Consider the following 14307-nt stretch of genomic DNA (forward strand, 5'->3'; position numbering starts at 1 on the left):
CTCGGCCGTGGGCTGCAGCGAAGCCAACCAGCTGCTAAGCAGTACTTGCTTATCAGTGAGAGGTTCTGCAGTCTGCTTGAAGTGACCTGTGCAAGGAAAGGTGTGGAGGAATATATAGATTCCTCCAGGGGACATGGGCTTTATGCACCTCAGCACAACCTCCACAGGAAGCTCGGCTCCTTGGTGGAGGAGATGGGAAACCTCTTCAGCCCTGAACAGGATTACAATGTTCAGAGTAGCCAGTTTTACTTCTGACATGGGCTTTGTGATTCTTGTATGTAAAAAGAGAGGGGTAATGAACCATTAAAATGAATAATAACGACTCACTTCCCTGTGCAATAGTGTGGCAATGGCTAACTAACACTAGGCTAAAAATAATTAGAATGCTGATGATGTAGAAAAGATGATTTTACTAGGAATCAGCATTAAAAATAATGCATCAGTATAATCTAAACTTGATTCAGACTGTCAGAAGGTGTGCAAGGAATCTCTTTGATATACAAATATCCGCTGGTGGTAAAGGCCAATTTCATCTGATTAGCATTTCAAAAGGCAGGTTGACCTGAAAGCATTGGAATATGTAGTCCTTCAAAGTGAATTCCAAATAAATAATGGATGTTTCTGAGATATCATTAAACACCTCTCCACTGTGAACTGGTAGCCAGTTTCAGCTGCTGAATGGGTCACTGCATTTCTCTGTTCTTGAGCTGGCATCTCCTATAGCCAGGGGAAGAAGGGAGTTCATCTCTCATTTTTGAAATGTAGAGTGAAGACATTTGTATCTAAGCCAGTCACTTTGACTCTCTTCAGAGCCCGGGCAAAGAAAACATAACTTCTAAGGCAAGGTACTTCGGGCCTATTTGAGACACATACATTGCAGTGGGATGAATCATGCCTTTGACATACCTATGTTTCCCCACCAGCTATAGAAGCGTCCATATAACTAGCCCAGGTATAGTTGTCTGCGCTGAAGGCATCTGAAGTCAATGTGCTTGTTAACTAAAATACTTAACTCCCTGGCTTTTATACAAATGTGTGCCTCTATTTGCTTCTACAGGAATACATCCTGTTTCCTCCATGGAGACTAACTTTTCTGGGGAGACTGGTTTGCTCCAGCTAACAGTTATCTAGGCTCAACAGAAGCCCAAATAGGGACCTTGCCGTACTTTCTAGCCAATCTCATTGCTCCTCTCAAAATGCCAAGTGAGTTTGTCCCATTCAGCAAGCATTTGCCTGGGTTTCCACTTCTGATATGAAGAGGTCAGTGCAGGCAGACACTTCTATTATTATGTGAAATATTACAGCAGGTTTTGAGAACCATCTGTCTTGACATTTACACGAGAATATTGGGCAAATGCCTGTGGCTTGACAGGCTGGATCTTTGTGAGGTCATACATAAAAATTAATGTATTGACCATGGCACAGGAGGCTGAATTTTAATATTCATGAGGCAGCATTTCCTAGGGTTAATTTGAAAGTCAAACAGGCTAGGCTGCCTCTGGCACTTAGGCTCCACTCATTAATGCAGCTATCTAGCACATGCTATTTCTAAACCATCTATTAACGTGGGACGTGGATACAGCATTTAGGAACAGCTAACCATTACGGACTTCCATATTGCTAAACTTTCATTCCAGCAAGCATCCGTCCGGTTAAATTTACACTGTTTTTTCCATGACTCCCATGGTTTATGAAGGGGACATATGGCTGCTTCTGGAAGCCACTCCTAATACTGCAGATCTGCTGCTTGAAATGCCTCGCTGCTCTGCTCCCCTCTGCAATGACAGAGACTGGGACAGTCAGACAGACATACACCCTGTATACAACTGCTAAACACAGCTCAGAGAAATCTGGTTTGAGATTTTATGTTTGGGATAAGGTGAGCAGCTAAGCAGAAAAGGAAAACCTCAGCCTTGAAGCTATAGCACTGGCACTAAGCACTCCTGCTCTGAGGACCAAAGTTAAAGATAAAACTGAAAACACAACCCTCCAAAATTCCTCTGGTCGCAATGTGGCCAGCTAGAAGAGCAGGCAAAATTGTCTCAAAACAGAGGAGATCTCTCTCCCTGGAACTCCAAAGATGGAATAATCACAGAATTAGCTTCTCTAATGCCTTTTAAAACACCTTGTCTTCAATTCCTTTCTTTTGCCCACAGAGAACCAGAATCATTCACACATTTGCAACTGTAGCTATTCTAAATATAAATTCAATTATTCATGGAATTAATTTGTTAATTGAATTTGGTAAACATATCTTCACTAAATTAATGATTCTTATTTTCTTAAAGCAAACTGCTATAGCAAAACATTTTGGTTTCTAACTGGTTAACATACACCTTCTGTTTCCTCAGCTAATATTCCCTTTTAAACACTTGGGGATGCTCCAGTGACAAAGAATCGATTTTACTTCTAACTTTTGCCTGTCATTTCAATTAGACTAACATGCCAGAGACTTTCATTACACAAGAAGAAAAAAGGGAGCTTTGTCAGCAAAGAGAAGATTATACAATTGAAATAAGAAATATTTTAAAGGAATGTCACCTTGTCACATATTGGTCTTTGCCTGTGCCAGTATGAAACATATACTGCAGTTTTATCCCAAAAGCAGTAACATGCTTGCTCAAGGGATTTTTTATAACTGCTTTTTTTATTCAGCTTATAGATGATGGGTTAATTTTTCTTCTCTCTTTAGCTCACTGTCTAAGAAGCACAGACAGGGCCAAGTCTCTAAAAAAACAGCAAGGGCTGTGAAGAATAAAAAGAAATCAAAGTCCTTTATCAGGGTGCAGTCAATCTACTTCTCAAATCGGGCAACAGCAAGAGATGCTGAGGAACAGCCACTGCAGGGAACATCATTTTCCTCTGATGCAATTTCAACTCTATTGGTGTACATTGCTTTGTACCCTTTGAAGCAGTATGCCATCTCCTGGCATTTCTGACTCCTTTAGAAAGCAATTAGATAGGTAATGTGCATAAACTCTGAACCTCTGGCTGGTTTTTTGTTTAGTTTGTTTGTTTGTTGTGTTTTTTAACCCAGTCTGGGAAAACTTCAAAAGGGTGCTTTAGAAGAAAAATATGTTCGTAACAGTTTTCCAAGCAACCAGGGAGATTCGCAAGCAGGGAGGTAACAGGTAGCATTTACTGTGGACTGGAAGATTATTCAGTCAAAGCCAGCCTGCACCTTGCCTACAACTGCATCTACACAACTTCTGATGTAAGATAGGTTGGATGTAAGAACTGAGGATCTCTATCTCCTCATTCTCTACAAGTTGCAAGGAAACTTGGACGTGAACTGAGAAAGCCATATGGAGACTTTAAGGACAGGACTGAAAAGCAAGAAACGTGCCAGATTTGTGGTGTGTGTTGTGAAGCAAGAGCATATACAAGTTGGTTACCTGTATATTGGCTGCCTCATCTTGAAAAGTAAATATACATATATATACTGCCTAGAGTGGCATGTGTGTTTTCACTATGAATTTAGGTATAAAATATGGCCATAACATCATCTGAAAACAAGGCTGGAAGGACCCTGAGAGTTCACCCAAGTCTATCCTTCTTCTTTAAACCAGGTTCAACTATATCTGCACAATTTCAGACAGATGTTTGTCCAACCTGATTTTGAAGACTTATAATAAATGGGGATTTGCAACTCCCTAGGCTGCAAGACCAATTCAATTGCTTAACTAATCTTACTCTTAGAAAGCTTTCTTGAAATCTAGCTTGAGTTTCCTGCTGCAGTTTAAGCCCATAGTTTCTTTTCCAGTCTATTAGGAACATGGGGAATAGATTACCACCTTCAACTTTGCACCAGTCTTTAATCTACATGAAGTTTTATCATTCCTTTCCCCACCAGTACCCTTATCTTTTTACAACTTAATCATCCTGAGGCTTTCAATATTGCCCAGAAATCACATTTTCTATAACAGTTTCTCTAATAATATCTGCTGTTACCCTTTGGACTCTCTAACGTTGGTCCATAGCCTTCTCAAATACAATTTCCAAACCTGTATTCAACAATCCCAGGGTATGGCATTTGGCTTTTCACAACAGGATTATAAAGGTAGCTAATGTTCATCTTGGGACGCACAATAACCTCAAAATCCTCTCCTGAAGAATCTATCCAATTGCTCTCTACCCAGTACTTTTGTCGTTGGTTATTCATAGTACCCATTTTCTTGCAGTTACACATACTAAATTTTATCTAATATTTTCCAGACCAATTTCCCAGTTCATCAAGATCTGTCTGAATTCTAGTTCTGTCTCCAGTGTACTTGCAGTCCCTCCCAGCCTTATATCTCCTGCAAATTTAATAGGCACTCTTGCTATTTCATTATCCAGGTCACTAATGGAACCACTGAACAAAAGTGGACTCGGGAGAGATACCTATGCTGCTCCCTCCTGCCCACAACAACAAACCACTGCTTTCATAGCCTCCCACGGAACAACAATCAGTTTTACATCTAGCTTGAGCTGTCTCAGTGAAACCATGTTTGCCTAGCTAGGTTTCTCTCAATAAACATGCATCCTCTGGGCTTATCTCCACTGCTAAATGAGAGAGAACCAGGGATTGTGTTGAGCACTGCACCCGATGATCCACACCACTTTTTAACTTGATCTCTAGCTCAGTTTTGTACTACTCTAAATAGCTCTCTTCAAAACAAATCTGCTTTAGAGGGGCTAGTGCTAAGCAGTGTAGAGAGATGTCAGTCAACATCACAGACTCTTGGGGCCAGGTGCTGCTCCTTGGACCTTGTTTAATCAGCAGTACAAATGAGGCCTACAACGAGCACTGAGTCTCATCCATAATTAAAGTAAGTTTTTAGTTCTACATGGTCAAAACACAAAGCTCTCCATCTGTTTGCACACCACCACCACAGAATTGTCTACCCTGCTCTACCTCAGGCCTTTGTTGCTCCTGGAAATGACATTTTAGAGTCTCTTGGACTGACAAGTTATCCAGTAATGGGGGCTATGACAAGTTGTTTCTACCTGGAAGCAAATTGGGTTAATATGAAATCAATACATTACTGTATTTATAGAGAATGAACTTCAATTTCTGCATCCCTGAACAGAGTAGACAGACCACTGATGTGCCCTCTCAATGAACTCCCTAAAGATGTGAAACTCTGCCTGAGGTCATGGATTAGTACTTTTCTGCAGGACTGCTGGCTTTTGCCTTGCTTCCTTTCACAGATGGACAGACAGTCAGAGCTGCAAATAACCACCAATCCTGGATCACAGTTTTCAATAAGGTTTTGGGTACCACTTTGGTCATATAACGGCTTCTGTTCAGGTCTTGCTATTTTGGCTCATGTTTTTAAACATGGCATCTGTTTTTCACTCAGCATTATTGAAGATAACTGTTGTAAACAGAAGCTGTGCACAAAACAGAATGCAGCTTCTATATAAAATTTAATCTTTCTTTTTTTTTTCCCCCCCCTTAAATGCGGAACTGAAATGTTAGAAAGTGCAAGATGGAAATTTTGGAAACAACAGAGGCAGCTCCCTGCCTTCCCACCTGCAGGAAAATCTTGCAAACCCATTTCCAGGAATTCAGTCCATCAGCCTCCTGGGGCTCATGATCAGGGAATCAGCATGTGGTGTCATGGGCTGGTGACCACAGGAAGGTCAGGAGGCCACCTTCTGCGCTGCCAGGAATTCTGCTGCCCCCTTTGGTGGCCCCAAGAAATTGCCAGGTTTGTTCAGAGCATTTCAGTCAACTCACAAATTGTATGACACCATCTGGTCCCAAATGCTCTGTCCCCTATATGATACAGAAGGGAATGGGATGAATTCAAACCTGCTGAAATACACTGCAACTGACACTGCCCCTCTGCTCTGCTCTGGTGAGACCCCACCTGGAGGACTGTGTCCAGCTCTGGAGCCCTCAGCAGAAGAAAGACGCAGACCTGTTGGAGCGGGTCCAGAAAGGGGCCACAAAAATGATCAGGGGGATGGAACACCTCTCCTCTGAAGAAAGGCTGAGAGAGTTGGGGTTGTTCAGCCTAGAGAAGAGAAGGCTTCGGGGAGACCTTATTGCAGCCTATCAGTACTTAAAGGGGGCTTATAAAAAAGATGGCAGCAAACTTTTTAGCAGGGCCTGTTGTGACAGGACAAGGGGGAATGGCTTTAAACTAAAGGGGGGTAGATTTAGACTAGATATGAGGAAGAAATTTTTTACGCTGTGGGTGGTGAAGCACTGGCACAGGTTGCCCAGAGAGGTGGTGGATGCCCCATCCCTGGAAACATTCCAGGTCAGGTTGGACGGGGCTCTGAGCAACCTGATCTAGTTGAAGATGTCCCTGCCCACGGCAGGGGGGTTGGACTAGATGACCTTTAGAGGTCCCTTCCAACCCAAACTATTCTATGATTCTATGACACCAAGGTCTTATTGTTAGACTATATCGATATACCTGTATGTGAGACTAGGTAGTAAGACAAGATCAGAGTTTTATGAAAAAATCAATATCAAATTTGTTTTAGTAGGGCTTTGCAAGGAGACCTTTTAAATATTGTATGAAATAGCACCAGATTTAATTTATGCTCCATCACACCTCCCCTGAGATCTGCTCCATGACAAAAATAAGATAGGCAAAAAATGTAAAGTTGACAAAGCAATTAAAAGAATGAACGTGCTATGTTTGGGAGCTGATAACAAAGCTATCCTACATGTGATATATTAAAAAAGACATTTTAAATACCATTCAAAATAAGTTTTTAAAATAACCCAAAAATTATACACTAGTTCTATGCTATATAAAGAACAAGAATTAATAAACATAAATATCTTCATGCTGTAAAAATTACTGTATAGACACAGTGATAAATACTGCTTGTAGTACACAAATCAATGAACATATATTTTAAATTCAACCTTACAGACTCTGCTGACTCTAAATAAGCTTCCATTCAACAGTAACTTTATCTACTTAGCCAACTTCTGCCAGCTACCTCTCCCCTCTTTAAAAGAGACTTTCAGCATCCCTTTAATCACTGAAGCCTCTACAGTGTGTAATAACAAATCACTTCTGGCTTATAATTGCTTTTGCTCTATTTATTTTCCATGCCTTTTATTCAAGTCTATAAACTGGAGAGGAACTCGGGGTCAGAAAGTATGATGCAAAGCCACCTCACATTGAGTTAGAATTTGGACAGATCCTATGCAAAATCAAGACAAGACTTGTGTCTGCCTGAAAGAATTGTGTGGAAAATATCTGGATGCTGGGAATTTATGTCAGCTAATTATGGTTCTTTAAAGATCTAGTTTAAGATAATTGTATATATTTTCATATCATCTAGTTTAAGATATATATCATCTGGTTTAAGATAACCAGGTATACTTTCTCTAGAGTAAACAAAGAGAAGGGAAGCTTTTGGAAGAAGATTCATCCAGATTCTCCCAGACATCTAGCTTCTTTCCTTTAATGAAAGGAAAGCCTTGATGACCCCCGAATCAGCATAGGTATCTCTCTTTGAGATGTATGAAGTCAGGTGAACCAAATCCCACACTGAGTCCACAAGTTACAGAGATAGAGCAGAGATGACACTCTCTTCTTTCACAGGGCAACCCGCAGAGTCTCCTGTGTATGCTTTTGATAGGATATCAGTAATACATTGCAAAAAATATGCTCCAGGTGTTTTCTGGAAGATTCTGCATGTGTTTGTATTGGGGAATGTATCTCAAACATATAGGACCTCATAAGAAATCAAAATATTTGGCCTAAGTGTTTTCCACTGGGACCTTTTGAAAATTATGTGACTAGAGTTGGGAGGCTGCAGTCTATGCATCTGCGGAAGAGAGGAAGGAAACCTGGAGAAAGAATCTGATTCATGTCACTTTTTCTACTGAACAGAAAAAAACCCCACTGTAATACACCCTCACTGGGGAATCTGACTATAGTTTTTCCCTCAATATGGTGCTTTACAGATTGACAGAAAAAGGTGCATAGAGATGTGAGAAACAGATGAATAGCCTAGCTGGTACTGTTGCTACTGTTGCTGCTGCTGCTGCTGGTTGTCCTATCACAGGACTGAGCAGACAGAATGTACATGGGAATGGTGTCTTGTGCAGACATCATACGCCCGTTGTTTAATTTGACAGCAGGTTAAACCATGTAATTTTTTTTCCTTTTAGTGGGTTTAAACCAAAAGCAAGAAAATGAAACAAATATAGAAGTCTAACAGGCTTAAGAGTATGTTTTTCACAGAAAAATAAGTATACCAAAAAGATCAGTAACCGTCTGCCCCAAACAGTCCCAGATGTTATTCTGTTTCCAATATCAATTACGTTTTCAAGTAAATTGACTTGGGTTTTGGCCAAATATAAGATTGTTTCCTTCTTCTCCATCATTACTTCACATCTGTTCATCTCCCCCATCTTCCAAACCCAACAGTTTCACAGAAATATTTCCAGGCCAAGATGAATCTTTGCTGGGCTTTCAGCTTTTGTATTTTTCTAAATCCTTTGGAGAAGTCCAGAATTGTAGATTACAGTTTTCAAGGATTCTTTCAGATACAGGTCACTGCCAGGTACCTGGGGCTGACTGTAGGGTTTGCACTATGAGATAACTCCTATTCATCACCCCTATTTCAGCATTGGGCTCTGCTATGTGTTCTGGTTTGTCATCCAGCTAATTCAGCTAATACTCTTATCATGACAGCATCATCTAGGATCTTTGCAGGAAGTTCTCACTCCATTCATCTGGTTCAACAGCATCTTGCTCTGGAATTTCTTCTCCTTCCAGTCCTCAGGCTTCTGGTCATTCGGGACCTCAGTCAAGGAGGGTTTAAGGGAGAAATCATATCTCTTAGTAGAATCCCACAACTAGCAACAGTTTGATCAACTAACATTTCAAAACTATTGCCAGGATTCAAGACCGGAGAATAAACTGGTTCTTCTTATCAGAAAAGTAGTTTTTTAAATTTGTACCTGGATGCTTTGCAAGATTCTTGTCATAATTGCCAGTCTTTGGGTACTCGTGTTGGAAAGTGAAATGCAATCTGAAGTCTTCCTCAAATAGAGTTTTACTGTGGAGTTGATCACAGTTTGGTTCAGGGGCTTTGGGGAGCAGCTTCATGGAGGTATCACTGCTCCGTGGAAATTTACTTCATACTGTACAGTAAGAGATTTGATGTCAAACAGAAAAAGCCTTAAAAGTCTGGCAGAGATATGACTACTGAGCACTCAGAAAACTAAGATGGATATGAAGCATTTAATCAAAAGCAAGAGAATTCAAATTTAAGAATCACAATCCCTCCTGTAATGTGCTGAACAGTTATGGGTTTGGTATTAACAAAGGTTTATCGAACGTCATGCCCAAGAGAACCCAACAATAACTTCAGGCAGCACAGACAGCTTTTCAGAAGAAAGCAGTAATGATTACAGTTTGGGTAATACAGCTTTTCTGATGGAGAAACCATACACTGCACACACACATAGAGCTAAACAGATATACACACCTTTGCAAAATCTCCATTGTCAACTATGCAGAAGCCAATCCACTCTGCTTAGACAGGAACACGCTGCATCAATAAAAACGTCCCCCAGAGCGGCAGACACTTGTGCCACACTTCCCTTTGCTGTAGGGGTGGTGTGGGCAGCAGGAGCATGTGGCAATAACAGTGCTCACAAGCTAACTGATGAGTTCTGGGATGGGGAAAGCTTGGGTGGGCTCATAGTCTTCCAAGAAGGGACCCATTCAGGAATGGGGGAAGCCAGAGAGCTGCTGACTGGTAGAGCCATTGCCACATCCGTTATCACAGCAGGTATGCAGAGGGGCCCAGCAACTCTGCTCAAGACTGCATGTGGTGATGAGAACCTGAGTCACACAACACAAAGAAGGAAGGACAGCAGGAGAACATGCTCAAACACGTAGTGGAAGGTGGCAGTCGGGATATTAGAAGGTTGGAAGTTGTGACTTCTGACAACAGGAAAAAAGAGTCCTGCTCCACTTGCAGATCTGCAAATTCAGAATATGTATAATGCCCTGGCCACTGGTGAGGATGAACAAGACCCATCAGAGGATGCATCAGAGCCTTAACCTACTGTCTGCACAAAAGGAAAAAGGCATGTGACAGTTATTGGAAACTCCCTCCTGCAGGGGATGGAGGCACTGATCTGCCAACGTAATCTAATATCTTGGAACTTTTTGCTTGGCAGGCTTTAAGATTTGAGATATGTGGAGATATTGCCAAGGCTTATACAGCCCTTGGACTATTTTCCCTTGCTGCTTTTCCACGTGGGCACCAACACTGGAAGGGGCAATGTGAACCATATCAAGAGTCACAACAGAGTTCCAGAGATGAGAGTAAAGAGCAGGGCAGCCCAGGTGGTGTCTCCTCAAACCTTCTGATGAAGGAGAAGGCTTCAGCAGAAGTGAGTCAATTGATGCTGCAGGGTCGCTCTAGCAGGGATTTGTCTTCTATGACTGCAGGACCTTAAGGAATGAGAGCTGCTGAGTAGGGATGGGATATATCGGGCAAAGTGCAGCAAGATCACCTTTGCAAAAAGGCTTGCTAACCTAGTGATGAGGGCTTTAAACTAGGTGTGGTTGGGGACACCTACCATAATAGAGAAGCAAGGGCACAAAGGGGCAAAGCAGACGTGTCTAGGAGATGTTATAGAAAAGGATCTCCCTTTTCCCCTGTAAAAGCAGCACAATTTAGGATCCATCTCAAATGCCTGTACACCAATGCATGTAGCTTAGAGAACAGTAATTGGAAATCTGTGTGTAGCTGCAGAGCTACAACCTCATTGGGATTATGGTGACATGGGAGGATAGGGCTCATGACTGGTGTTCTGCAATGGAGGGATGCAGTCTCTTCAAGAAAGATGTGTAGGAAGGTATGAAGGAGGGCTTGTACTTTGTGTAAAGGAGTTTCCTGAATGCATGGAGTGCTGCCCCGGTGCAGGTGGCAGACTAGTAGAAAGCTTGTGGGTAAGGATTGGAGGACAGACCAGTACTCGTAGTGTTGTAGCAGGTGTCTGCTACAGACCTCCTGATCAAGAGGAGGAGGCAGATAAACCCGTCTTTAAGTAGCTGAAGAAAACCTCACAAGCACACATCTTGGTACTCATGTGTAACTTTTACTACACTGACAACTGCTGGAAGGGCAATAAGACTGGAAGCAAGCAACATAGGAGATTTCAGGAGAGTACTGAAGACCATTTCTTGATGGAGGTGATCAATGAACTGACTAGTGGAAATGCTCTGTTGAACCTGTTGCCCACAAACAAGGAAAAACTGGTTGAAGATGTGAAGGTCTATGACAACTTTGGTTGTTGTGACCATAAGACTGGAGCTCAAGATCCTGAGAGGAGTGATCCCATGGGAAACTGTCCCAAAGGGCAAAGGGGATCAGGACAGCTGGCTAATCTTCAAGGACAACCTCCTTAGAGCAAAAGAATGGTCTTTTGCAATGTATGAAAAGTTGAGCAAGCATGACAGAAGGCCAGCATGGATGAACATGTCGATCCTGATTGAACTCAAACACAAATTTTTTTGTGGAGGACAAAAGCAATAAGGGTTTCTTTAAGTACATCAGCAGCAAAAGGAAGGCTAAGGGGAGTTTGGGCCCATTGCTCAATGAGGCAGGGTACTTAGTGAAAAGGAATTTGGAAAGAGCTAAGGTACTCAATGCCTTTTTTGCCTGTTTTCACTGGTAAGCTTTGCCCTCAGGCCTCCAGGTCTCTGAACATTCTTGAAGAGTATTTGGGAGTGAAGCTGTACTCATAGTAGAGGGAGACTGAATCAGGGAGCACTTAAGAATCACTTAATTAGACATACAGAAACCCATGGTACCAGATAGGATACATGTGAGGGTGTTGAAGGAGGTTGCTGATGTCATTGTGAGGCTACTCTTGGTTATATTTGAAAGGCAATGGCAATCAGGGGAGGCTTCTGATCACTGGAAAAAGGCAAATGCCACACTCGTCTTCAAGAAGGGCAAGAAGAAGGATCTAGGTAACTACAGGCTGGCCAACCTAGTCTCAATAATATGAGATGGTTATTGAGCAAATCCTACTAGATGGCATTTTTAAACACATGAAGGAGAGGAAGGAACAGTTGACATGGACTTACCAAAGGTAAATCATGCTTGACCAACCTGATTGCTTTCTATGACAAGGTGACTGGCACTGTGGACAAGGGGAGGGTGGTGGATGTTGTTTACCTCAGCTTTAGCAAAGCCTTTCACCCAGTCTTCCACAGTCTCGTTATCACCAGATTGTGAAATAGGGGCTGAATAAGTGAACAATAAAATGGGTGGAAAATTGTCTGCACTGCTGGGGTCAGACTTGTGATCAATAGTGCAAAGTTCAGCTGCAAGCCAATAATTAGTAGTATCCCTCGGAGATCATTTTCTGGGACCAATACTGTTTAATGTCTTCAGTAATGACCTGAGAGACAGAACAAGAGTGCACTGTCAGCAAGTTTGTGAATGGCCTGAAATTGGGGTTAATAGTTTATATGCTGTTTATATAGGGCTGTTGTTCAGGGAGACCTAGGCAGGTTGGAGAAATGGGATGACCAGAGTCTCATAAAGTTCAAAAAGAGCACATACAAAGTCCTGCATCTGGGATAGAATAACCCCGTGCACTAGTACAGCCTGAGGGCTGACCGTCCAAGAGGCAGCTCTGCAGAAAAGCAGGTCTGGTATTAGCAACTCTACATTCGTATGAATGTAGCCAGCAGGTCCGGGAGGGGATCCTTCCCTTCTACTCTGCACTTGTGAGACTGCATCTCAGTACTTTGTCCAGTCTTGGGCTCTCCAGTACAAAAAACCCATGGACATACTGGAGCAAGTACAGGACAGGGCTGTCAGGGGATGGTCAGGAGGCTGGAGCACAGTGCATACATAAAAGGACAGACTGAGCCAGCTATGTCTGTCAGTCTGTCCTGGTTTTGGCAGGGATAGAGTTAATGTCCTTCCTAGTAGCTGGTACAGTGCTGTGTTTTGGATTTAGGGTGAGAACAATGTTGATAACACACCAATGTTTTAGTTGTTGCTAGGTAGAGTTTACACTAGTCAAGGACTTTTCAGCTTCCCATGCTTTACCGACTGAGAAGGCTGGAGGTGCACAAGAAGCTGGGAGGGGGCACAGCCAGGACAGCTGACCCAAACTGGCCAAAGGGATATTGCATACCATGTGACGTCATGCTCAGTATATAAAGCTGGGGGAAGAAGAAGGAAGGGGGGGATGTTTGGAGTGATGGCGTTTGTCTTCCCAAGTAACCATTAAGCGTGATGGAGCCCTGCTTTCCTGGAGATGGCTGAACACCTGCCTGCCCATGGGAAGTGGTGAATGAATTCCTTGTTTTGCTTCGCTTGCGTGCGCAGCTTTTGCTTTACCTATTAAACTGTCTTTATCTCAACCCACCAGTTTTCTCACTTTTACCCTTCCCATTCTCTCCCCCATCCCACTGGGGGGGAGTGAGTGAGCGGCTGGGTGGTGCTTAGTTGCCGGCTGAGGTTAAACCACGACACAGTCTTAAGAAGAGAAGGCTCAGGAGAGACTTTATTGTCATCTACATTTGCTTCATCAGATGATACAGAAAAGATGGAGCCAAGCTTTTTTTGAAGCTGCAGGGTGGGAAAAGTTTTGACATGGGAAATTCTGATCAAATGGGGGAAAAGACATTACCATGAGACCATGGTCAAATATTGGAACTGGGACCCAGAGGGACTGTGGGATCTCCATGCATGGAAGTGTTCAAGACTTCACTAGACATGTCCCTGAGCAACCTGATGTAATTAAACTTGCTTTAAGAAGGGGGTCAGACTAGGCGACCTCCAGAGGAACCTTCCAACCTAAATTGTATTATTCTATGGAAGATTAAAAATGGGAATCCAGCTGGCCAAAATATGTGTACAACAACTGAAATCAAACACTGGCAGAGCTAATGTGCAACTCTCCGAGAAAAAGAAACACATTAGATTGCCACCAAGATGTTTCCTAAGTTAGACAGGGGAAAGGCTCCAATAAAACTCCTATGACATTTTAGGCCATTGGCAGTATTGTATGTCTTTCACGTCTGAACAATTTCTACGCACAGTTGCCCAAACAACTTCTGCTTTTAGCTTTCACTGTCAGGAAATCAGAGCGCGATAGCGAGGTCATCTTATTCCACATCTTAATATGAGTGGAACAAAGACAAGAACCAACTGACAATGTCCTGAAAAGGAAAATCACCAAGAAGGAGAGCGGTCTCCATTTATTATCCTTTTATAGTGCAGTTGTATTTACACGACTCCTTTCCATTAATCTCCAGGCATCCCATGGAGAAAGCAGAAGACTGATGCACAATT

At 42.4% G+C, this 14307-nt stretch overlaps 1 protein-coding gene across 2 annotated transcripts in view; it reads right to left on the reverse strand.

The window, feature by feature from the left end:
• The window catches only part of DSCAM (DS cell adhesion molecule), a 411800-nt gene that overhangs the window by 66292 nt on the left and 331201 nt on the right, over nt 1–14307 (reverse strand). The window lies entirely within an intron of this gene.

Source organism: Aptenodytes patagonicus, chromosome 1 (genome assembly GCF_965638725.1).
Source record: "Aptenodytes patagonicus chromosome 1, bAptPat1.pri.cur, whole genome shotgun sequence".
Lineage (NCBI taxonomy): Eukaryota > Metazoa > Chordata > Aves > Sphenisciformes > Spheniscidae > Aptenodytes > Aptenodytes patagonicus.